General features: G+C 40.5%; 1 protein-coding gene across 7 annotated transcripts in view; it reads left to right on the top strand.

Moving 5' to 3' along the window:
* LOC109630130 (leucine-rich repeat and fibronectin type III domain-containing protein 1-like protein) overlaps positions 1-26,964 on the top strand; it is a 144,991-nt gene that overhangs the window by 33,465 nt on the left and 84,562 nt on the right. Inside the window, exon 1 of one of the 7 annotated variants that reach the window (XM_069534950.1) lies at positions 20,083-20,101. The exons of the other annotated variants lie outside the window; for them this stretch is intronic. The gene's annotated coding sequence lies outside the window, so the exon portion shown is untranslated. Of the gene's footprint in view, positions 1-20,082; positions 20,102-26,964 lie in introns of those variants that run through there. 7 annotated transcript variants of the gene reach the window in all.

Here is a 26,964-nt window from a genome sequence, read left to right as displayed (position 1 = left end):
TTCCTCTCACTTCTCAGAGTGATTTATCCAAAAGTGTTATCTTTCAATACTCAGGCTTAGAATTGCTACACACACACATATATATATACACAGGAGACACACAAAACACATTTTCAACATCCAGTTTATGCTGCTGTATAAATGTACTTATGGTTTTGTACCATAAGTGATTGAGACATACACAAAACATGGGCGCTGCTAGGTGATGTAGTAAAGTGGCCTTTTAAGCTATCATCCCCCACTTTTCTCCCTACATGCTCCATTAGTGTAATGCTGTTTAATGTTTTATAACAAAATAATCAAGGCAGAGATAAAATCACATATCGTTGAAGCAGTTGTAGTCGTATATAATAAGGTTTGGTGATGCCAACCTAAATGATGATGTCGACAGTGAAACATCGCCGACGATGAGTCCACTTCAGCCTGATTATGTTGCAGCTCCTCTCTTTTAACCGTGCATGCATCCGGCTGCATGAGGAAGTGGAAATCGGCGTGTGAAAGTGAATTATTAATTGGGCGCAGCAAAGAGGGACTCTGAGTTCAGACACTGAGATTGGAAAGATACACAGAATCTGATGCTAATAATCATCACTCGCTTCTGGTGGTTAAAACCACACTGCCAGCAGAACGTCACAACAGCTGTCAGTAATTAATGTTAATTCTGTCAGCAACTTGATGACCTTGAGGCCCAAATTAAATTAGCCTGTTGTCGGTCTCTGCGCTCGCTGTCACTATGTGTTAAATGTAGTTTGTGAGGGAAGAACCTTCACTCTGTAGCACCATCGTAAAACCATAGACTGTTGATAAAGATCGATGACGTGTCCTCACTTCCTCCCAGTTTCTAGAAATTAAGCCCAAATATTTTAAATTCAAATGCTGCCATCTTGTGCATTTAAAATCTGTGCAGTACTGATCAAGGAGCGGAGCCATGGTCACAGGGTCCCATCGATACAGGGCTTTGTCAGTCTTAGCTGTCAATCAGATTTTTATATCATCAAATATTTCAACTAAACCAAACAGAAACATGAACACTTGGACATGTTGCACATCAGTGTGATAAGAACCACCTGAAAAGACAGAAACCAATGTATTAGATATTTACTTAGACTTTACGTTTGGTCCATGTCCCATCCGTGAACATGGATAAGCAGGGTTTCTAACTTATGCTGCAGACAGTCACCATGGAACAAGGGAGCTTCACTTTGGTTACTTTCATCTCCCATCCTTATACAGTCTATGCAGACTGCACATCACCAGCAAATCTAAACCCTAGTGCTTCTTTGGTTCCAACAAATCATATGGGGTGAGACATCTTCTCTCTAATAGTTTACGTCATGTCACGTTGTTCCACTTCAAATCTCTAACATGAACCCTGACCAAGTGTGTGTCGGAGTGGTAGTTTCTAAACTGGGGTGGAAAACAATTACAAGTGTCGGGGATGACATTCTCCCCACTGAACTTTCATTGAAATCACATGAATAATTCACGCTTTGCCTGTAAACTTGATATTCTTGACCTTTAGTTATTTTTGACCTTTAGTTATCGGATTAAGAAGCCCATAAAAAACGAAATGCGTGAGATCAACTAGTCTGCTACGTTATTCCAATGTGTGAGATACACAGGCAATTAAATGAACATTTGAGTCATGCAAATTAAATACAGGATCGAACTCGCATCGGGCTCGCCATTAGGGATGTCGTCATCCATTGGCCCAACCCTATTATGTTGTGCCTGCCTGGCAATACACACAGACACACAAAAAAAAGTTTATACCATTTGATAAATGAATCACGCGGCTGCTGCAATTGTTACACTCCACTGAACTTTCCCCTCCTGCCTGACGAGCCTCCATCCGTCTCATTAATCACATTAAGTCAAATGTGGACCATGCAATTAATTGTGACCTCGCACAAATGATTGTAATATCATTCAGGTTGCGTTATCAGGCTTTTCAGTTTGGACTTGAACAGCCATGCCCCCCCCCCCCCGGCTAAAGAGTTGATCTCTGCACTTTTTCATTAGTGGTCATACCGTCTTCAAATTCCACAACCTTATGTTATGGCAGTGGCTCTCCACACTAGTTTAAACTTTAAATTAGCTTTGGGAGTAGATTGAATTTTTAAACAGCAGCGATATTTGTGAGTTTTAACAATCAACACTGTCCACTGCATTTTAAACAATTGAAAACATGTACGAGGTGAAAAGTAGTGTAGTATTAGTTATATATAGAATTTTGTTTAAAACTTACGGCTTGAAGGGATAACAATTGTTTTTTTGGGAGGTTATGTGAAGGGCTATTTCTTGGCTGGGATACATTTAGCCGGAGCCACACTAGAGGCTTTTCTCTCCTCCTCTGTGAAAAGTCGCAAAAGTACTATTCCAATTCAAAAGCCACATCTTGCCAAGTATAGATCAAATATATGGCAGAGATCTCGAGGCTGCTAGAGAGGTCATGACATGCCACTGCCCCAGAATGATCTGCAGAAACAGTTAAAAGTTTGAGCCAGGGTCAGTAACAATTTTTGACTACGGTGGCAGAGACGTCTCACACATTAAAAGCCACACAACAGAAACACACCCACAACTGAAGTGCTGTTGAGGCTTTTGCTTTCACGTCCATATGTTATTATTTCTCTTCTTGAAGTTGTGATATGTTTTCAGATGATAGTTTATGCGGTCAGTGCATGTATGGTACATTATCCTGAGCACTTTTGGAGATGTAATGATCCACCTGCAGAGTGAAAGAAGAACAGGTCACTGCCCAGCTTCTAAAATAACCTGCCAGTCAATGTGCTACATTGTCTACTGCAATGCACTGTTAGCTCTGTTGTCTGTAGCATGTTGGTGTATGATTAAGTACATTTAGTGAGATGACATCTGGTCTCAGTGTTGAACTAACTCCTAACCCCATATTTATTTGAGAAGATGAAGCTGAATACGTGATTTGTTGGACAGTTTAACAAGAGGGCAGGCTCTGTGGGATCAGAGGGATTTTTATGAACAGACACACTTCATTATAAATAATTAAAAACAAAACTAAATGTACATAAACATCATTGAACACACAAAGTCAGTTTGTGGAGATTTGAGTTATTATTGAAATTATTTTGTGACAAAAGTCAACAGTCACTTACAAGTTGTGCTGTGATCAAGGTGAGCCACTGATATTAGTAACAGCACAGATGTTTCAATTACAAATAATCCTCCTGTCCTCAGGAGTCTGGAGTTCTCAGTCTCAATTTGACATCTCTCTGTATTGACAAAGGCATCATCTGTTTCCAGTCTCTATGGTAATCTGAGCTAACCCACCCAGAAAATGATCTAACATCGTGCACATAAAGTTCATTGTTTAAGAAAACATTTAGCCTTTCACAAGGCTTCTGCCTCCATGTTCAAGTAGCTGACTGATAAGCACACATCAGCAAACAGCTCTGAGCTCAACAGCAGCATCTGACCAGTTTCAGCTACTTTCTGCAGGAGAACATTTCGACATGTTAAGTTAGGATTAAGTACTTGACAGATTATGGACAGAAGGGTAAAACGGTCTGGTTGATTGAGTGGCCCATCAGCTGGAGTGTGACCTTGTGCAGTAGGCGCTTAGACGTGCAGAGAGGAAGATATAGCTCTCAGCTTATGTAAGTGGTGTCACATTCAGACTTTGCTCTAAAGCTAATAGGACTGGCATGGTCTGGTCCCCTCTGATGGGGATGTAGCCTGCAGCCCCATCTGTATGTGTGTGTGTGCGTCTCCCTCAGGTCAGTGTGTGGCAGGAAAGCAACAACTTGTTAAACCACAGAGGTTTGAATGAGCAATTTTGTGTTCAGGACAGAGTCGGGGAGACAGAAAAGTGTGTGTGTTTATGTGTCTCATTAATAGTTTTGTCCGAGACACATTTGTGTCAGAGCTGCCTGCAGACATCAAGCGATAGACAAAGAAGGTGACAGTGGTTGGAGAGGGAGATCAGACTTCCACTGTGAAATCTGACCCACATGACAATACTTTTCATCTGTACGTCCCTACCAATTTTGGGGGGTCTAGAACGGCGTGCGGCTGCCACAGATAGATCATAATGTTCTGATTACCTGGCCTTTAGAAAGTGAAAGCATCACATTTAAGTGAAGCCGTCTTCCTATCACTTTCATTAATTGTTGTATCAGTGCAAAAACACTTCATAAACCCTGTTTTTAAAGGTGCTATATAAATATATGAATTATTATTATTAAAATTTTATGACTAACTATACTGTATATGAGCATAAGGTATATAATAGAAAGTATGGTGTTCTAAAGCCACAGTATGCAAATGTACTTTAGAAATACCATACTGCCTGTAGAATCACTGTATGTGGTGCTGTAATTAAGAAAAAAATAATTAATCTAACCAAATGGCAACTTCCTCAAATAGTTTGTTCAGGATTAAATACAGAATCATATAGTAATTTAAATGTAAATACATTTCATTGGGTAATAATTCACACAGAGCCATCTCTTCTCCAAAGTGAACTCTGTCAAACGACTCTTCTGTCTTTGCTGGTATTTTGTAATAACCTGACAGTTGCAACTGTTTGATCATCTCTGATGGTGATGATCAAACATCAAACCGGTAACATCCAAATGGTCAGAAAGATGCACCTGTCAAAATATATTAGAGAGACTTGATCTTGATCAATGGAGTTACGATCAAACGCAAAATCCTTAAGAAAAACAAGGATCCCTTTTCTTTCTATTTAAATGATTAGCTGCCCAAACTAGTAATACTAAAAACAAATGACAGAACCAACAGGATTGTACTCCAAAGGACTCAATCAAACAACATCTTCTCTGTATTTTGTTTGACCTCAAGGAAAGTAAGACAGACTGATAGCAGAAAGGAGAAGTTACTCACTGTAACAAGTTTACTGGCAGGCGTTTTATTTGCAGTCATGGCGATGGAAAACAAAACTATCCCAGTATCACCCTAACTTATTAAGTTAGTCTTATCTTCCAATCAGAAGATGGCATTGCTGCATCAAGCAGCAATTCGAGAACAACCTGCAGACAAGACAGGTGAAATTGTGTTTACAATACTACAATCTAATGTATTTTAAGGTCAGTGAAGGCATGATGCAGCAGAAAGCAAAAAGCAATTTAAATAACTACATCTGCTGTGAGCCTCCGAAGGCCAGTGGGTGACAGGCAGGGTGGATCAGGAGACCTAATATGTCCCGAAATCCTGTTGACTACCGCATTAGCTTCTGCATACATCTGAAATAAGCTCACTGTGAGATTGTGTAAATATATGTGATATACTATCTGTGAATGCGTGTATTTTTGATCTGGGTCTCTATTTAAGTACCTGTGTTCCTTAATGAGAAGGCAGCGATGCCAGGGGTTGCCATCAGGAGGCAGTGTGCTGGGGGATTTGTGTTTGGGAGAGGTCTTAATAATTACATTCCACATATTCCCCACAGAAAACATGTGTATAGCGACTTCAGCTATTCATTCTTTTTATGTGAAGAAAAGGATGCAATTTCCTAATTAGACAGGAGCACATGAATATTTTTGCTTAAAGTAAAAAAAAGATAAATTGGTTAATTCAATTACATCTCTTTCTTCCTAACAACTTGTTTATTTTTTATTTTTTTGCTTTTCTCGAAAGCATTAAACTCGCTGGGATCTCATCGCAATTATCTGCATGACTTAAAGTGATGTAAATCACTATTGCAGGAGACATCCCCGGTCCCTTGGCTACTTTGTCGCTGTCATCTATTTAATAAAATAATGCATTCATTTTAACTCCTTTGCCGCCCTGACAACAAAAGTGGTATTTTCTGTCTCGGCTCCATCTTTCACATGGACGTGATAAATTGAATTTTAATGATTTAATGGATTGTAGAATAGAAAGCTGCTCGTGTCTCCAGAGATATCTCCACATGTGTTTAAAAATGCATGTGGCATAGACAGTTATTTCCAATTATCTCTGTTCCACTGACTGTGTTTTAGGAAAACACACACACACACACACACACACACACACACACACACACACACACACTACATAAATCTTAACAACGTAATTAGCATATTGCTATTATGGCATGGGTTATGTGTTATGGTAATTTGATTTAGGCCTCAAATTTAAGTTGAGCTAATGGATAAGAGTAGATGTTTATGGTCTCACTGAGCATTGCCATACTTACAACATCCACAGTTTATAACATAATATTCACTCTGTGCTTCAGGCATGACGTGGGCTGCCTATTTAAAAATAAAAGCCAACACTTAAACACCACTTTCCCACATGCAAGTAAATACACAAATGTAATGGCAATTTTCCACAGCGGAAAATGGAGTCAGTCACATGGTCATGAGACTGAAAGGATGGAAACACAAGGGGCAACAAATTAACTTCCCTTTGTGGGGTGCCTGGTAGCTTATATTATCTAGACAAGTTCAAAGGTTAATGTTGGGAGAAGCCAGCTGAGATGGTCTAATCAGTATACATCCTGGACTGAACCTGGACTAATGAGGGATTCTATCCTGGGTAAAATTGGGATCAATGTGTGTGGAGCTGGTCAAGTGCCACCTGAGCAGCTACTTGTCCCCTTTAATCATTGCCACTAAGGCTACATCCATAGTAACAAACAAATTACCTCTGCCCACATTTAATTATCAGCAAAGACTAATTAATGCTTAATGTTCAATATGTACGTATATGGAAACTGACAGATCCTTCTGTCTGTACTTTTTACTTCATTTTATCTTTATTCTTGCATGTCTTCTGAAAGCTTACAGAAACGTGCCAAACAGATGAAATGGGTCAGTACCACAGGAAATCGTGTGGGGCAGTGTAGCCAATATGACAGAAAATTTTGAGGAGGGACTGGTAATAAACTACATGCATATAAATGGGGTTGTTTTGCCTGAGGAAAGAGACCTCCATGTTTGTTACTGTCAGAAACTATCAACTATATGCTGCCCTCTTGGGTGTGCTGCTTAACAACCATGCCAAAAGTGGCCTGGAGGTATGTGGCCATTGATGAAATGGAGGGCTCTCTTTTCATATTTAAGCACAGCATAAATGAGTCTAATAATCCCCACTCTTACTAACACAGCTGAAAAAGCATTAATGAACACTGGTCGTGTGTGAGTCAAGCTGAGAGTCGATGTCATGGCAGAACCAATCAGAAGGTGAATGCAAGTGACAGCGTAATTGTTTCCAGTCGTCTCTGTTTTCACCTGTCCATAGGACAACGTAGTCCCAGTGTTTTCAAATTAAAATAGAGCCAGCAGCATTTAAAAATTTGTAGTTGTAGGCTCGGAGTCTACAGCATAGGATGGAGGGCAGGCGTAAACGCAGCAAGGGTGATGGATTTTAAAACTAAAACATGGTAGTGTGGATGTTGCTAAAATGGACAATCCAAACCAAAGGAAATCCCTGGTGTTAATATTACTTAAGAGCAAGTCACAACAGTCACATATGTGTAGCAGAGAATCATAGCCTCATGTCTTATGTAGGTAACAGTTACTTGTAGAGTTCTTCTATTGGTAGCAACAGGCCTGATTTTGGACCAGTGTCAAGCTCTTGGTCTTGCTTATCCCGTTTATCATTCAGGGGACGAACTGATCCTTTTCCAGCAGTCTGTGGGGCTCAGTGCCAGCTTCAGGCAAAGCTAGGCAGCAGCAGACCCAGGTGCAAGGATGTTTTGTGGGCCCATTGCCATCCCACCACCCAACTCCCCCTGCCTGCTTCACAGAGGGAGGCCGACTGAGTATTCTCTTGGATGAGATTCCCTGTCAGGGTCCGTAGGACCATGCAAACAGGGACAGCTTAACCTCCCCACCAGATATCCATATTATCTCAATGGCTGGTGAAAGCCAAGGGGGGGATAAGGTGCAAATCATACACCGATAGTAAAGCAAAGGGCGATTCAGAGATTACAAGGACAGACTTGTGAACCCTAAGGTGACCGCTTATGATCCCAGAGCAGCTGGGAAATTCATCATGAAGAAGCTGCACCTCAGTCGGCTGTGTGACGGCATTGAGCAGCTTGTTCCTGTATCGGGTCTTCATGTGAAATGATAAGATCCATAGAGGTTGTATAATTGGACCAGTCCTGTACTTGTGTCTTCTGCTCTAAACTTTTGTCGACAGACCTCAGAAGTAAGTTATAGCTGAATGTTGTACTCTGCACTCTCCCTCCACACACAAAATGAGGGCTAACTATTAGTATAAATACAAACAATATTCTTTTATCTACAAGGCTATAAAACCCTTTTCAGCTTATCTTAAAATGGTTTTAAAGATTCTCTGTATCGTTAAGACAGCAACACATATTCATAGCTTGACAGTCATGTACACACACATACACACACACACACACACACACACACACACACACACACACAAACACACGCAAACACACACAAACTTGATGCTGTTCATTCTCACATCCATGCAAACACATCCCTGGTACTACATGCAGGTTTCATCAACCTGACAGCGATTGATTCTGTTTGACCAGCAGGGGTCCTTGTACACTCACCCACCCCCCACCCCCCTTTTACTCTCCTCCTCTGTTCATCACTCTCTCCCTTCAACATCCTTTTCCCCGCTATTTCATCTTCCTCTTTTTTTTCTTGCCGTCTCCTCTATCCTCACACGCTTAACTTCTCTTCCCTTGATCTTCCTCCTCTTTCCTCGCCTGACAACTGATTTTCTTCTTCTCACATCCTGAGCTCCCTCGCCTCCCTCTCTTCTCCATCCCTAAATCTATCAAGTATTATTTTCTATGGAAGTTGTTATGTTGCCATATGTTCTGCAATGCAGTGCAATGCAACTTGATAGAATGATTCAAATACATAAGTAACACATTGTGTGCCTGCACAAAAACAACACACTTTTAAGTGCTCCATACTTGTCATATTTTAATAGTAAAGCATCAAGTAAGCATGTATGAGAATGTTAGTCACTGATCAAGGCTGTCATTGGAGATTCATCTGCGTACATGAATTCTTGTCAGTGGGTGTGACAGTTTAAAAGGTGAGAGCCAATGTGCTCAGAAAGAGGGATTGTCAGAGGTCTGCGATAGACACATGAAGGCACAAAGAAAAGGGTTAGGAGGTGAGAGTGAACATAGATGGGACAGATAGACAAAAGCAGCGCCTTGGAGATGAAGCTCCTTGTGATGGACGGGAAAGTCAACTCACTATAAGCTGAGAGATGGAAAACAAAAACATGGAGAGAAATGGAAATCAGAGCAAGGGAAGGGAGAAAGAAAAATCCTTTTATGAGAGAGAAACAGGAAACGTGGAGCAGGAGGGGAAATACAGGTAGAGAAAAAATCCTTATAAATATGCAAAGGCCTGTATAAGAATCAACATTTAGAGTGAAACACTACTGATGAAAAACTCTTTCAGTAAACACCTTTAATGCAGCAGCATATTGTTACACTTAAGGCCTATGTGAGATGCAGCATTGATTTTACTGGCATTGTTGTGATCAATAGATCTGCTAGGGTGATGTAACAAACCTTTCATTTAATTTTGACTTAGGTAACAGACAAGAAAATATTTACCCTTGAGGGACTGCAAACAGAGGAGACTAAAGAAATATATATATATATTTGAACTGCCTTCTGCTGCCAAGAGTTTGAGCTCCGTGACACACAAGGGGCATGGTCATTTGTGAGACAGCTTGATGGTACAAATAATAGACTGTACATAAAGATGGACAACGCATTCCACTTCTTCCCACTACCCTGAAATGAAGCCAAAATATCTTGGATATGAACGCTGACATCATGTATCAAGTCTCAAAAGTAGCCATTAGTCGTAGCTCTTGCTGAGAGAAACACTCAACCAACTGCGAGTCAGGCTCAACTATCGATCATGTCAACTGTCAACATTTGGGCATACATAAGTGTGATAATAACAACCTAAGATGACAGAACCATATTTGAGAAAAACTTGATGGATTAGTATGGTCCATGCCCAAACAATAACATGGAGGATACAGAGTTTATACTAGAGCCAACCTCTGGGGGGAGAGCAAGATGCTTTGGGTTCACTTTTGAGGAGCTGTCATGTCGTCCATCTTTATATGGTCATGTGGTATTAGTATATCTGTTGAATGAACCATGTGGTTCATCATATAGCAGATTCCTTACTGGTTAGCATGTTAGCCACCTAGTCTTAAATGCAAGCAAATCTTTATCTACTTAATTAATGGTATCTTTACTAAAGAAATTATTAATCTAATAAACATTCCAACCACAATATTTAACTGATGTAGCGTGTTTGAAAGTCATACTATCCTGCAGGGTACAGTGCACCGCTCTCTGAGACTCGTCTATTGTAAAACAGCTCTGTATTTCCCTTCCACTGAGCTCATGATCTCAGATTAGCCTTAACAGTGCAGACCATAAATCCCTAAACAGTCACAGTGCAAAAAGCATTAAACATAAGTGCACAAACAAATGAGTAAACAGAGACTGACTCTTAGTGCTCCTCCTGAGCACCTAATAATGATAGTACTGATTAGTAGGTAATAAAAGATATACAGCACAAGGCCTTTACTGGATTTATGTCCCCAAGGATCACACAGGGGGAAGACGTGTGGTTGCAGAGCGATAATAGTCCATGATATGATTTTTTTTGAAATGGCAAGGAATCTAAACCAGCTGAGGAGGAGATAAACATAGAAAGTGGAGGGCAGAGAAGCTAGAAACAGAGAGGAAAGTGGTTCCAGAGGGCAAGTGATGAGCATTGTTCAGTTATAGCAGTAATCGATATCCAGCGGAAACTGATCAGCAAGACCAGGAGATGAGGAATATAAATGAGGAGGTGGAGGGATGGAGAGCGGGAGGAGGAGGGTGATGCTGAGGTGGATGACTGAGAGCAGGTTTCTCTGCTCTTCTTTGTCATTGTTTTTCAGTTTAATTCAGTACTAGTGCACTTCATTTTATCCCCTCTCTCCTTCTCCTACCTTCCATTTTGTCTGATTCTCCCAGCACCCTGTATTCTTTGTCCCTCCCCCTTTTCACAGAGCAGTGTGATGGCTTTCATTTTGTAAACAGTAATATGCTTTATAACAATGGTGGCTAAATGGATGGCCTCCAGCACCAATGTACAAAAGAGTGGTTGCAAATGGTAGACACCGAAGCTCAGTGTGCTTTTGTCCCGAGGCGGCTCTCACACACTACAGCACTACTCCCTAACTACTGCCAGTAATACCATGAGGGATATAAGATACTGCAGCGTAACACATACTAACACATACGAGCAGATACGAAACTGTGAAGGAGAATGAAATGCATCATAAACCTTTGCATACAAAGGGAGCATTTATGGGTTCATATATATTAGAAAGCTTGGAGAGACACAAGTGTCTTATGGTTAAAGTCACTTACATGTTTTAAGATTGTGGCTGAACAGCGTATGCTATTGTTCCTAATGGACTTTATGTTCAGATTGCTGGAAGAAGTGGCCGGAATGTGATGTTTTCATCGTATGTGCCTTTGAAGGCTATAATCTGAATCACATATTATACTACACAAATTATGTGGACTCTGACTTTTTTTATTTACTATTTACAGTTTCTGTTTTTTTTTCTAGTTCAGAGCTGAAAATAAATACATAACTTCATTGTTATGAGGCATTTCATGTATATGATCTGTATAAAAGAGAAGCATTGTAGAGACAGAATATTGGATAATCTGTCTCAATGTCTTTTATCCTGAAAATGTTCCCTGGTTGTAACAAGTTTCATCAATCAATAATTATTAAATTAATACATGTATAAATTGGGATTCATTATTCAGGGGCACCACCCTGGCATCTTGGGCTAATAACAAATCTGTAAATGCAGATTGCAATCCTCAAATGAGACTGTTGGATACCTAAACCAGCAGAGATAAACACAAATGCTTATCCACACAGTGTTCCCCCGACCACACACACAAATAGGCCCTGTCTCCCCGTAAATGCAAGGAAGTTACTCATGTTGCATGCCGAGCAGGGTCATGAAAGGGTGTGAGTACAAGTGTGGGAAATCTTGGAGAGATAATGTTAATGTGCTCTGTGCATGTGTGTGTGTGTCTGTGTGTGTTGAGGCCGCCACTGCCAATGGTGCTAAGTCATGAGCTATTTCTAGGTCTGACAACCAATAGATTGCTTTGGTTCTTGCGCTGCTCCCAGATGAAACAACTGTCTGAACATCTAAACGTGACAAAAACCCTCTGATGATCAAATTGAATCCTTTTTTATTCATGTCACTCCCTCTATTCTCTTTGTTTCTCCGGCTTGCATTGTGAAAACCAGGATTACAACAGGGCTTCTAATAACCTATTAAACTCCCATTCACTGCAATGTAATAGCCTCTGCCTCACTGTGTTAATTAGCAGCTGTTTGTTTACACTTTCAAGGCTTTATTTCAATCAGGAGAGACTCCGATTCAACGATTTAACAAATACTTATTGACATGTGCACAGATACAGACAAAATGATGTGAATGTTATAAGTCTTTTGGTGTTTTAGACCCATGAAGGGGGTGGAGCAGAACGTAGGATAAGAATTTAGACTTTTGATTGGCCATTTAGAAACACCCACAATCAGTTGATTAATAAGCGTAGAGAGAGTGAGAGAATTGAGATTGAGTGAATGGGGGAAAGTCTTCCTGATTGAATTTATGCTGAGCTTCATTAAACTACCAACAAATTGACAAAGTTTGGTTTATCAAGGTTCCTTTTACATTCAGCTAGTGAATATAAATAGCTGATTTTTACACAAGATAAACTTTAATTAAAGTAAATTTAATTAAACATAGAGTCCTCAACTATGTAGGTAGGGTTGGGCCTCTCTCATTCTAGACCCTTTGCCATGGAGGGTCTGTCCTTGAATTCATCTACTGAGTTTATGCTGAATCCTGCCTGACTGCTGAGAACAGTAAAATCTTTATGGTTGTTTAACGGGCCACCGATGTGGGCAGGATTACTCCGGATGCTGCTGATGATCAGTCTGTGGCTGTGACAGACGGTCAATGTGATCGTGTAAGCCAGAGAGGAGGAGGCAGAGTGAGGACGAGAGCAAGCGGGTGTGACAGGAAGGGAGGAACGCTGCTAACACCTCTACAATGTAGAAATGGTTCAAAACACTGGGTTAGATACTTTTTATGTTGTTTAAATAATTTTGTATCATTAAAGCATTTAAATGTCAGTGTCTATAACAATGTCACATCTATTTCTGCATGCCCTTGTATTTAATGTATATTCTCATAACCCTGAAGACTTTGTAATATTCTACACTTTAAATGATGCATTTGGTTGTGGAAACTTTTGATTTCTATCTCTTACTTATGCTGCATTCTCATTTCCTGGCCATTATTAGACACCCTCCGTCTGAATTAGCTCTGGCCTTCACTATGGAAGCAAGAGTTGGTGGTTTAAGGCAATATTAGTTCATATTAAGATTGTTAATCACAGCTGAAATACAAAAATAAATATATAATACTTACAAGGGTTTTGGGGCAAAAGGATAATAGACACTATGAAATTAAAAATGTCCCTTTCTGAATATATTAGAGAATTGTGGATCATTGTGGAAATCTAAGGCATTAATGGATATTTATATAATTTCTGCGTCAATGTGTGACTGAACTCTATTAATATTTCGCTCAATCTTTTTGTCTTCATCATTATTGTGCTCTTTTCTAATATTCCCTCGCCTTGTGGTATTAGCATCAGTCAGCACATCGGGACACTCACCTTTGTTTTTGCTGCCTCTGCAATTTACCATTAGCTTCACTACCTCGGGGGGAGTGGAAACATTGCTCGCAGCGAACCCTTGCAGCAGCACATTCTCTGAAGAGAAACCCTGTCAATAGTGTTTACTTTCTGCCCTTTTAAAAGTGTATGTCTTCAGTGCTCAGATAGCTTTGCTTGCATATTTTTATTCCTCTCACAGCGGGTGCTGTGGCAGGGAAAAGGAGCTTAGTCAGGTGGCAGACTGGCATTATTGCAGTAGAAGTCGAGAGGGAAAACTCACCGACTGAGTGGTGGGGGTGGCTCTGACTCAAGATTGAAATAATGTTATTGTAACCAGAGATGGTGTGTTTGTCAATAAGTAATTTTCTTTTCAATTGCTAAAGATTAAACTCATATGACTTGATAGTCGTCTTATTGAATGGATGGGCTGGCCTGTGTGTGTAAGAGATGGAGATGAAGAGAGGAATAGATGAAAGAGGAGGGCAGGCAGGAGGGAACAACCAGGATAAGAGGATGAGAGGGGGAAGGAAAAGAAGGAGAGATACATTTTACTATTTACATGTTTACCTACGATTCACTATAAACTAGACATACTCAGCATGTTGGCATAATCCCACTTGAAATGTCAAAAGACAACGGCAACCAGATTTTGGCAACAAATCAAAAGCTTATGTCTTATCGCCCACTAAGTGGAGGCAGATGGAGCAGAAGATAACTTCTTTTACAAATCCATTGGGTACACACAGAGCATTAACCACAACAAGCTGTATTTTTGACTCATATTCACTCAATGAATTCTTGGAATATATAAGAGTGGCTGAGCGTAGACACATTTAACATATTGCATGCATGGCGTGCTGTGTGCATCACCGTGTCAGTGTATGTGTGGTGGCTGGATCTCGAATATATCATGTAAAGCCCATCTATTATTTAAGAAGTGCGGTGATGGTGTGTGTTTTCTGAGAAGAGAGGAAGATGAAGCTAGTCGTGCAGAGCTGCTTCATCTCACACATGCAGCTGTGTACACCCACCAAAACACACACTGGAACACACACACTCAGGAGTAGCTGTGGAGGCTCAGCTGGAGAGCTGACAGCTCGACTGTTGAACTAATGATTTTTCTCCCGCTTCCTAACCTATCCTGTTTCCTGTTTCCTCTCTTTCTCTCTCTCTCTCCCTCCCTCTCCCTCCCTCTCCCTCCCTCTCAGCCAGTTGTGGACTGGCGACACAATGATGCTCCGGATAAATCAGCTGTTTGCCATGCTCAGGTTAAAGCTGATCCTGTTAAGCTGTTTACATGCACCTGTAAAACCTGACAATGGATATTGCGGCGACAGAACCTGTGAACATTTTTAAATGTCTGTGCACTCAGCTAAACAGTCCAATAGAATGAAAAGAGACCTTTGAACTGGGATTTCTTTCCCACTAAATTTTCGAAACAATCCTAGATTTTCTTACTGGAAAATGCTTTGTGATATGTGCATGTATGGTAAGCCTGTTGGCAGAATACTTACAGGAAGGGTCCTACTCCACTGACACATGCCCGGTTTCTTGTGTTTGTAATGATCTTGTAATTTAAATGCTCTGTAAAAGAGCAGCTTCAATCTAAATAGCTTACATGTGACTCTCGTGTGATAATGTATACTGCACTCTATAGTGCAACCATGATATGACAATTCAAGAGCAAAGAACTGTGACAAAAGTCAAGTGAAAAAAGACATTTAAGGAAAATTTCCCAGGCTTATGCAAAACAATGTAACTTTTACTACTTTGAATATTCATCTATCTAACGACCTCAAGAATCTCTGTCTGTCTGTCTGATCGGATCGTTCATCTTCGTGGTTTCACACAAATAATTGCAGTTTTCGTATTTGGTCAATATTTGTACATTCAAAAAAAAGTGCTCCAGTGCTCGCTCAACTTTGAATATATAGATGAGCCCAATTACTACAGGTCACTTTTATAATTTCAGAGAGAAAGCTGCAATGGGCACTGAAGAAGCTGTGAATGAATGTTTAACTTACCAGCCTCTTAGAATGAAACGGTACTTACCAATTAGCTGACTCATTTTTTTGTACCAAATATTAAATCTGTTAGTTTAGATTTGCTTATTTTATTGGACCAAACATTTTGACATAACAGAGGTTGTACAGAGGAGTGCTGAGACTATTACCTTGAAACCACCAGGAAAAGTCCATGGAACACCAGGGTCATCAGGATTCATCATTTATTCACCATGAATATCCAATCCATCCAACAGTTAATGAGATGAGGATAATGTCAATCTTTCAGTGAAAGTGGTATATTGAACAATTGAGCCGTGTCTCTAGCAAGTTTAAAAACAGGTAGCAAAACCTGTGTAATTACATGTGGTTAGAATAATTGACATGTGTGCCCAGTAATGCAATCCACTGATCATTTTATTCTGCAGAGACGTATTGATCCTGGGATTGCTCTGTCTTAGGTCACTTAATTGGGCTAAGGATTAGATTAAGTATTTGCTGATCTGATTGGTTTATTGATGCTGAAAGCATCTTATTAGTGTTGCTCATTTAATTACTCATGATAAGGATGTAAAATACTCTCTGATCTACAAAAAGTAATTTAGTCAAAGTCGATGGAAGACGTGTTTCATTGTGCCGTGACACTTGCTCATCACACAGACGTAACCACAGGGTGATGAGCTTGAAGTAAGATAAAGAACAAACAGATATCAGAGAACATAACAAGTGATGTGATAGTGCTTATTTGAGGTATAGTCTGAATCGAGTTTCAAATTCTTAATGAGGAGATAAAATGCTCCCAAACATTCTGTGGAGAAATTTGTGGCTTCCAATTGTTACATGTTTTCAATGTCTCATCATGCATCGACTGTAGTCTGGTCTTTTACAAGAAACATGGTTGTGTTTGTGGGAAGAACCTCTAATCACTCTGAAGAAGTCAGCTGCACTAGTTCTGGCTCCTGTTTTGTTGTTGGGATGTTAAGAAAATTACTTTTTATCATGCTCAGGATTTCCCCCCATTATGGCTTGAAATAATTATAGTTGGTCCATGTGTGCTTGCTGTATTTTAAAAATGAATTCAGACTCTTTGGAGGGGCTCATAGGATCACTTCATTAGGACAGCTTGCCGCACCACAGGCCAACTGGCATCCAGTCAACACACACGCACACAAACACACACAACCTCTCTCTCTGCGTGCGTTCCTGTCTCTACCATACTGACTTTTAAAGCTGCCAACACTGTAGCCACTGGTTGCAGGATTAAATTGTCACAGTAACGATAGAGTAGGAAAGGGAGGGGGAAAATGAAGCTGGAAAAAAGAAAGAGAAAATGAGATGAATTGAGAGGATTGATGAAGTGGAAGCAGTGAACAGCAAGAGAATGAGGTTATGATGAAGAAGCTGGAGAGGTAACAACAAAATGAGAAAGAGGGAGAAACACAGAAAGGACATAGTGTGTGTGTGTGTGTGTGTGTGTGTGTGTGTGTGCATGTTTCCCCCAGGGTTGCCTGAGGATTACATAAGCGTGCCTCATAAGGAGCAACCCTGCTCTCCTCCAACTTTTTTAATCTGTGCCCTCATTTATGTCTCTTCCTCCTTCCTCTATTCCTCAAAACAGATCCACTGTTTCTTTCACCTCCTCTGACTTCTCTCGCCCTCGGTCTTTCACCACAAATTTGCAGTCTTTATTTTCCACCTCACCTGTATTAAACATGGCCCCACCAATGTTTTACTACACCCGCCCCTGCAATTTAACGGATTTGTTAAATCACCACTCTACGCTCAATCACTCATACTTGAACTATTATGGCTGAAAGTGGTCGATCAACCCTCTGTGGCTGGCGGCTTATAGAGTTAACTCAGTGCACACTTTTATGTCCATGGAAATGTATTGTTGGTGTAAAACAGGTGGCAGGAGTGAAAAGGGGGTTTAACAAAGTGATAATGCAGTGGGAAGTAAAAAGGCACTAATGGCAGTCAGAGGCCAATGGAGGCATCGATTCTTTTCCATTTAACCTGAGTTTAAACCAGCTTTATGCTTTCTTTTTTTCATTGGCAAGTTAAGTACATTTTCTTATATAACGCTAGCGTAAATGTCCCCGAAATTCTAGCATAACCCAAAACTTGACCAACGAGATCTGATTTGAAGAAAAAGACGTCAAAACCAACTCACTCAATGTTTCACTGACTTTGGTCTACTCTGAAATACGTAGTGTAATGTTGGTGCAGAGAGAATCTGTTCGTACTAAACACACAACAACAAAGAGAGCAGAGCACCGACAGTTCAAAGAATTTTGTTGAACAAAAATGTATATCCTTTATCTACAGCTCTCATACTTTTACAGGTCGTTGAGGGGTTGGAGCCAATACCCACTTACATTGGCGGAGAGGCAGGGTCACGTCTATCACACATCTCACTTTAGAGTCTCCACTATACCTAACCCCACTGAATGTCTTGGACGCAGAAATGGGAAGAACATGCAACCTCCACAGAGCCAAACCAAGGATTCAAACTAGTAGGCCTCATCACAGTACCATCGGAAAATATCTATTTCTCTGAATGATGGATACATTCAGCATGTGATGATATGGACTTCATAATATGAAAAACATTTCAGACTCACTTATATGTTTTTCTGTGTCACAGTTTTCATTTAAACAGACTTTATTCACATCGTCAACCAGAGAGTCAATGAGCTGTAACACACACACACACACAAACACACACACACACACAGAAAAGTGTTTTCTGTAGGGGTCAGGACAAATCTGGAGTGAGCTTCTGTTTAAAGTGATTTTTACTGTACAGTATAATTATCCTGCCATCATCCTCATAATTAACCTGTTCTGTGAGACGTGCTCAGAGAGCGGCAGCTCGATGTCTGAATGAAATACAGAAACAAACAGAGCTGCAGAGGAGAATGACAGATAGACAGAAAGTTTAAGTGATGTGCAGAGTCAACAGGGAAGCACACACTGTGAAACGTGATTAGTTTAGTGCGCTGCTGTTATAAGAAACCTGAGGAAGTATGAATAAATTATGGCTCGTGTTACTGTGAGGTATTCTGCTGGATTCTCTGCACACCCAAGACATATTGGCTGGACTGAAATACATTCACTAAGTAACTACATTCAGGGTGGGCCTCAGGTTATAAAAAAGGCAACACCCTTTGAGCCTTTGTAATTTAGACAAAGACTGCTTCATCACAAAGATCATTGTCGCTTCTGCTTATCCTGTTAACTAATACAAATAAAAAATTGATATGAAAAGACAAACTCCAGCCACAACCAACCAAAATAATTGCTTTTCAAGAGAATTCACTTTCAGCAGGTCATAATGAAGTAAAACAGTCGCTTAAAGCCATGTCTGAAAAGCGCCCATAAATCCTGAAGGGCATGAAGCAGTGATCACTTTTTACAATCATCATTAATTCAATGACACGTTTTTGTCCCTGCAGTGTCAAAACTTTCATTCCTGGCTCACACCCTCACGTTCTTGTCAGAGCTGACTGCGTTTTTTTGACTTGCCACACAAAATAAAATTAACGATCCAAATCTGGACACAGAAACAAATCTTCACACACAGCCATGGCTATTATGGAATCCAGCTCGAGTTGCGACAAATGGGACGCCGAACTGCTGACTAATTTCAATAAGAGGGATATCCTAAAATATACATCTGAGACATTAGCTTCAGACAGCTGCACATTAAAGAAACAATTGTCTTCACAAATCATCTCTCACTTGTGCTCAGTACAGGAGGATTTCTGCCCGCTCAGTCTCTGTCTCAGAGGCGGGCTGTGGATAGATTTTGAAGTAATTCAAACGTCTCTTCCTCGATTCTCAGCTTTGCCTCCGGGGGCCATGAACAGAGCACAGCAGGCGGCAGTCCAGTGTCGAACAGGAAGAGCTCTTATACAGTTATATTCAAACTCTTTCATTTAACCTTTGGGAAATTTAAAAAGTAAAATAAGGGCTGAGGCTAAAATGCTTTATCTTGGATGGGTGATATAATATATGGTATGTAACCAGAGGAAATTAAGAAGTGCTCTTCACTCTTTGCAATTCCAAGAGAAGCTTGTACTAAATAAAGAAACTTAAATGCAGGATTTGTATGCTAAAGTTCATTCTGCTCCTCAGTGAACCTGGTGGTGGTGGAATGTTATGACATGCAAGAGAATTGTTACGTACAGTAGAAGTACAAACAGTAGGGTGATAAGTTATACAATTTATATTATTCTAAAATAACACTGGAGTTCACTGATGCTCTGCAAAAACTGCAATCAAGCTACCAAATTCTCATTTTCTCTCTTTCTCTCTGACCTTGTCAGGTATTCAAGGCCCCCTCCAGTGAAAAGTAAGTTTTTAAACATGTTAACACAGCCCCGTTGTGCCCTTTTGCATCATAAGGACATATTTTGGGTGAAATAAGAAGACAATGCTATGTAGTTTTAACTTAAAGCTAGGATTGGTAATCTTTGAAAAACTAGCAAGACCAGGCTACAAAATGCAATTTATTCATCCAACCCCTCTTGTCAAAGCTTTGCCACCAAAACACATAAACGTTTGTGCACACTAGCAGGCAGGTTAGTTAGGGACATTGCTTATTTCACTCAATATATGTTTTTTTCATCATATAACAAATTCGGTGATATGTAGTAGTCAGTCAATAAACAGTATTTCCACCAAAAAAAATGTCTGTAGAGCTGTTGATGTCAAAAACCTAAGAAACCAATCCTGTCAATTTACGGGTGGAGCCCAGTAGCAGGAAAAGGCTCCTCAGCTGCAGTACTATGAGTTATATTTAGAGCCATGAGGGAATTTTTGACGATAAACTTTTTAAATATGTAATTTTGAGGAATAAAGAAGAGTTTTAGTGTATGTAATCAGCTGTACATGCACCCACATCTTTTCTGTTCTTAAAAACAACCCTAGTATTCGAGATGGTACCTGATTTTGATGTGAAAAATTAAGCTGTAAGCCAATTAAGACATAATTGTCACTCTCTGCATATTGCCAATACGCATGTTGCTTTCATCAACACATATGAAGGGTATGATTGTTTGGCTTCAGTTTAGAGTTTTTCGCTCTTACGAAAAGAGCCTGTGTTCTTTAGCCAAGATGAAACCGCTATGACAGGAGGTTTTACCCGTCTGAACTGTAGCTCTGAGTCGTTCTGGTGCTTCTGAGAGGATTTAAATTACATCTCCTCTATCTAACACACCTGTCTACTGCCACACCTCTGATATTAGTAACTTAATATTTACTGGCACTTTCAGCAGGGCGGTCACTTCTCCTCTTAGATGCTTGTCTGAAGGAACTGAAAGCTCTGTACATCTACAGAAATACATCAAATGAGACTGAAAAGCTGTGCAGTACCATGTATATAATGGCATCACCACTGCTGTGCTGTTAATTCATTATCTCCACTGTTACTTTGTTCTTTTCTTAGGTGAATGACATTAGCCACTGCTCTAATTTGATAATAGCTTGAGGCCTGAGACATTGCCTGTGCAGAGCACGGTATCAGCTAAGACAAATTAAAAGAAATAGTTGTCTTATATTGAGTATTATGTAGAAATCTAATAAAGAAAATCCACAATGGTCAGTGCTCTTGGGCTCATCATGTAGAACATAATGGAGATTTGTTGGTAAATGGAACTCATGTAACATACTCCACCGATAAAATGAACCAGCTTCAGAGGTGTATCACAAGCACTTATGTCTGAATGCCAACGGCCACAATTTTGCAGATAAATCCCCATTATGTGAACTTATCGCATCCCTGAATGTGAGCCTTAGTGAATGTGCTTGGCAAAAAGGGGATCTACATGTCATGCCAGAAAGCATTCAAATAATTAATTAAATGTTGAAAGGGCTCACAGAGGAAGATAGCAGCAGAGAAATAAATAGAGATAGAGACAGGCTGTTACAAAAGTAGAGACATGTAAGGGGGTTTGACAGTGGATTAGAAGTGAGGGCAATGACGGGCAGGTAGATAGAATTAGCCAGAGAAAAACTGTTGGCATCCAAAAGATACTGTGAACAAAATTATTGAAAATAATCAATCAGGAGATGTATATAAATCTGGCAAACACTCTGTATTTTGGGGATCTCTGATCATCTTTGACAAAAGCTCTTTTTAGTGTTATTAAATGGCAAAATACACATGGTTGAGGAAAAAAACAAGCAGAGACAAACTAGCAGAGTTGAGCAGGATAAAATAGAAAGGTGGGTGTGAAGAAAGGGAGGGGGAGAAACGAACCGGAGGCATTGGATCAAACAGTTAGGGACCAAATTCGCCTGTTAAATCACACAGTAATGAGGTCCAGGGTAAGTCAAGTGTTGAGGATGGGACCACAGGATATATGATGTGTCACAGTGACCATGGCTGGATGCCGCTGTGTGTGTGTGTGTGTGTGTGTAAACTGAAGGTTTTTTTAACTAGTGAGGGTTGATTGGGTCATATTGCAAGGTTAGATTGGCCATTATCACTGCACAGTTACACATACACAGGTATGGGGTAGATAAACAGATAAATGAATGAGCACTGACCAATTCTCAGCAGATGAAGGCGATGAGGAGGCAGGTGGGAGGGAGGAAGTGAGGAAACAGAAGGGAGGCAGGCTGATAGAGGGGTGGGAGGAAGGAGAAATTACAGTTGTGACACGGAGGGAGGGAGGGAGGACAGAAAAACTGGAAAAAGTACAAGAGAAGGCAATGAAGAAACGAGGAGGGGGAATGAAGCATATTAAAATTAAGTTTAAATTTAGACAGTAATTGCAGGATGAATTCAGATGGATAAGAGAGTGTGGAATACACAAATGAGGAGGTAATGGATAGAGAAGAGAGCAGAGGAATGGAGGGCAGAGAATTTGAGGGGGCAGCGTTCAAATGAGAGAAACAGTGTGAGAGAGTGACTAATGTAGAGGAGGAGAAACAGATGGAAGGAGAGCGGAGCAAATTGATCGAGTGTTAAGATATTGAATGGAGGGGCTGACAGGATGGAGGAGAGTGGGATGATGGTGAGGGCGATGGGAAGCACAGTTTGGCGAGAGCACACTTAACATCTCAAGGTCAAAATGCTGCTGATTGAAACTGAGGCGTTATAGCCCCCCACGCTACAGTAATTATAGGAGACCCTGGACTAAGTTGACAGATGTGGAATTAGTTGTCAAATCGTTAGTTGTCAATCAAATCAAATCCTTAATCCCTCTGGAAGGAGCGTCCACCATTGGCTGATTTAGACCTTTGGAGACAAACTTCAGCCTGCGTCAAGGTCTGGACAGAAGCCTTTTATGAAGTTTTGCATACAGATATATTCATAGTCCCCAGAGGAGGATGTGTAATAGTTCTGTTGATGACTTTTGCCTCTTAAGCAAACACTAAATTCACATTTGTGATTTTGAGTGAAAGTTAACTAATGGACGAGTTGTCATCTGCAATTGGATGAACTGTCATCACGATGGCCTGACCTTCATTATTGTGCCATCGTCAGGTCAAAAGTTCGACTCATACAGTTTTAGGATTCAGGATACAACTTGCCAACTAGCAATATTCCCACCAGACTACTAAGTACTAAGCAATTAGCATGCAGCTTGCTCAACTAAGACACAGAACTTGGAAAAATGTTATGTCTGCCAAAGTTCAGCATGTTAGCATCTTCTTTGTAGGCACTTTATCAAGCTGATGTTAGCATTCATCTCAAAGCACAATTTTGCCTAATTAGAGCCTTGCAGAGCTTCTAACACGGTTGTCGACACTCTTGTTAAATAAGGATGAAGTATAACTTTTGTAGCATCTGCAAATTTAGTTTCAGCCAGAGGTTTACACAACATACATAGTATTATATATTTGCAATGTACTGCAACAATTGGCAAGGTATTCATTACATTATCTGACATGCCTCAAAACCGATATTGCACAGTTACACTAGCACAGATTGTGGAGAAGATTTTATTATTTTTACAGAGAATTGAAGCACAGTATAAACTTGCTGTTATCTGGTGAGAGAGAGAGAGAGAGAGACAGAGAGAGAGTGGTGGACAGGTGGTGGTGTTGTGTGGGAGGTGGAGAGAAACCGATGGAGAGGTCAGTGTTAACTGCTGTGGTCTGGCTTTCTCCCTGAGACCTATCACAACCTATCAACTCACTCTGGTGGAATACACACACACACACACACACACACACACACACACACACACACCAGTGCCTCCCCTGTGATGTGGACAGGCTAAATAGAGAGAAATAGCGGTGCTGTAAGTGGTTAGGAAATGGAGAGAGCTAGGAGAGGTAGGGAATGAAGAAAATGTTTCAGATGAGAGGAAGTGTGTGTGTGTGTGTGTTGGACAGGAGATGGGATCCATTTGACCAGTGAAAGAAAGTGCAGCACAACACTACAACAACCTGGCCGAGATTTCAAGGTCAAGGTCATGGAACTAGCCACTACAAAGATACTGTGACACAAACTTCACCATGCTGTTTTTAAGGTTGACACATGAAACACTGTAGTGACTGAGAGAGGGACCTTGAATCACTGCTGGTGATTCGTTTTTAGTTGAATGTGCATTTGTAGCAAATACTTATTACAACTCACCATCCCTAGAAAGGCTGACAGGGGCTCTTTCACACGTACATTGTTTGGTGTGGACATTCAGACTTTTCAGTTTAGTTTGAACCAAACTACCAGGTGTGAAAGTTCAGACAGCAATAAACAATAGAAGAAGAAAAAGATGCCAAAGCCTCACTGGTGTCTCCGACAACTGAATTGCTGCCTTCAGTCTTGTCCTCTGATGATATTATGCTTGAACAGTGAGGAGGTTCATTTGATGCATTCAAAATAGTGTAGAGTACTGTGCCTGAGGTTGATGATGCTGGTAGGAAAAGTGATAGTTGATATTACAGTGTCAACAAAAATAACAAAATGGACGAACTTACTCATGTTCTTCATTCAAATTGAAAGGCTACAATTTGACAACATGCCGACATCGAGGCATGCCCGTCTCTAAACCAATCAACGTCAAGTATAGGACGATGCAGCCCACATAGATGATGACTGCAAGTCGTATATCATACAAAATGTTTTAGTGCGCTCCTTACACTGCAATGTGAATTCAAAACTAACTGCATCGAATGTAAACAATGTAACAAAGAAACAAACTTGGGTCCAGACTTTCAGGTCAGAAGATGGCATAAGGCAACAAACATAAAACAGCACAATTATAATATGTATTTTGTTGGCCTTTTGCAACAGTGCAACTGGCCATAACACACATATGTATACAAATACACACAAAAACACACATCCATTAAAAGAATCATACATCCGTATGTAGAGTACATACCCTCCCTCCAGTCTCCACACATGACTGCAAGAGGGTTCAATCTAAATTTATTACATATTGTAGAACAACCACACTTTCATGTAAAATAACCAGTTGTTAGTTTTCCATGGCAAGAAAGGTATTTTTTATTCCCCTTTAAGGAAGAAAGTTTTCTGTTTTGCTACCACATTTTCCCATATTCATTTAAACATGTACACTCCTGACTTTAGAGGCTCAGAGAGGAGAGAAGATAAGGGAAGGGAAGAGGCAGAGAAGAGCTGGCTTGGAGGGCGGGTGTCAATCATCATCAGCCATGTGGGAAAGTTGGCCTGGAGGCGGGACAGAGCAATAATACTAACCTCACACACCACTAACCACCTGAACACACATATACTTCTATCGTTGTAAGGACTCTGGCACTATACACTTCCTGACACCTTTGCCTAACCACATCCATTACAACTAAATGCCGAATCCCAGCACTTGCCCTTATCCTAACATTCCTAATAATAACAATTTGAAATCATACACACATAGTACAGTGCAATGTCAGTGTGTTTGCATGCTGAACATAGTTTATCTATCTACCTCTCTATCAGACTTACTCACAGGCAGTCCTCTTGATTGACAGTGAACCCACTAGAGGAGATAGGCAGACACCCTTTATGTGCTGTAAAGTCTTTGTCTGGTCTTCATCAAGTCTGTTTATCAGCTCCCCCCTTCATCCCTTGTGTCGACCCTTCTCTTTATCACTTCTCTTCTATCTCTATATTACTCTCTCCCCCTCATCTCTTGAAAATAAATTAAAACGTCTCTCCTTTAGTTCCACAATTAAACCTTTTTTTTTTTCCAGTGGAAGCCGCATGATGGCTGACAGCCAGGTTTCATTTCATGAATTAGTCAGTCCCCTTTATTCATTATTAAAACAACATACTGATTTTAGCACAGCTATCCCACCCTGACACAAAATCCTCCAGCAGTTAAAACATATCTAGATTTAAACAAATATCTTCCCCGGAGCTGGTGCTGTCCATCAGAAATAATTTGTCATCCATGTTGCTGCTAATTATACATTTTATTTTCCTTCAACAGACTATAGTCTCCAGAAAGACACAGTATCTGTGCTGCTGCCTCAGATTCAGAGATGGCAGAGTATATTACAACATCAAACAGATCAGCTGACCCTGGTTCTGTTTAAACAATAGCACAAAAGCAAAGCGGGGGACAAACACAACGTCTGATAAATAATAGAAGTGGCCATGGAAGTGATCTGATTAGAGGTAGTGTATCAGCGAAATGGAGGTGACTTTATCAGCAGGCTCATACATTCTTCGGAGCTGCAATTGTTTATCAAAGATGTACAGTAATAAACCTATTTGTTGGCAGATTCTTCATTCAAGCATGAATGTGAGAAAGGGCTCAAATATACACTGTGAACCTTTCTGTGCTGGTATCTAGGATAAATGTGAGGAGATCTGTCTGTGTGCGACTGTTATGACCCATTGTATGTAGATGCATTCACCGTCTCTCCTAATCTTTAATCCGTGTTACAGCTGTAGCATTGCATGTGCGTGTCTGTGTGGAGCAGCATGTGTGTCTGTGAGTTTCTATTTTTATATTGTCTGTCTGTGACCCTCTCTGCGTTTGTGTGAGCATTAGTGCCTGTTCTAAACCTGCCTGTTGCAGTAATTGAGCAATGGCAAGTAAAGACCGGCTGCAGGACTCCGCAGAACCCTGAAGCTGCACTGCTGATGCACAAAGAGCTGTTCAGTTTATTCAAAGTTTGGTGAAGCTCGACTCAGTATGCAGAACTCCGAGCTGGAGAATCAGTTGTTGTTGCAGTGGTTGTTGTCATGATTAATAATGTTGCTTATGTCGATGAGTCTGAGCTGTCGCT

Source organism: Paralichthys olivaceus, chromosome 11 (genome assembly GCF_024713975.1).
Source record: "Paralichthys olivaceus isolate ysfri-2021 chromosome 11, ASM2471397v2, whole genome shotgun sequence".
In the NCBI taxonomy this organism is placed as follows: Eukaryota; Metazoa; Chordata; class Actinopteri; order Pleuronectiformes; family Paralichthyidae; genus Paralichthys; species Paralichthys olivaceus.
The sequence above is the reverse complement of the archived record's forward strand: the minus strand, read 5'-3'. Positions and strand labels throughout refer to the sequence as shown.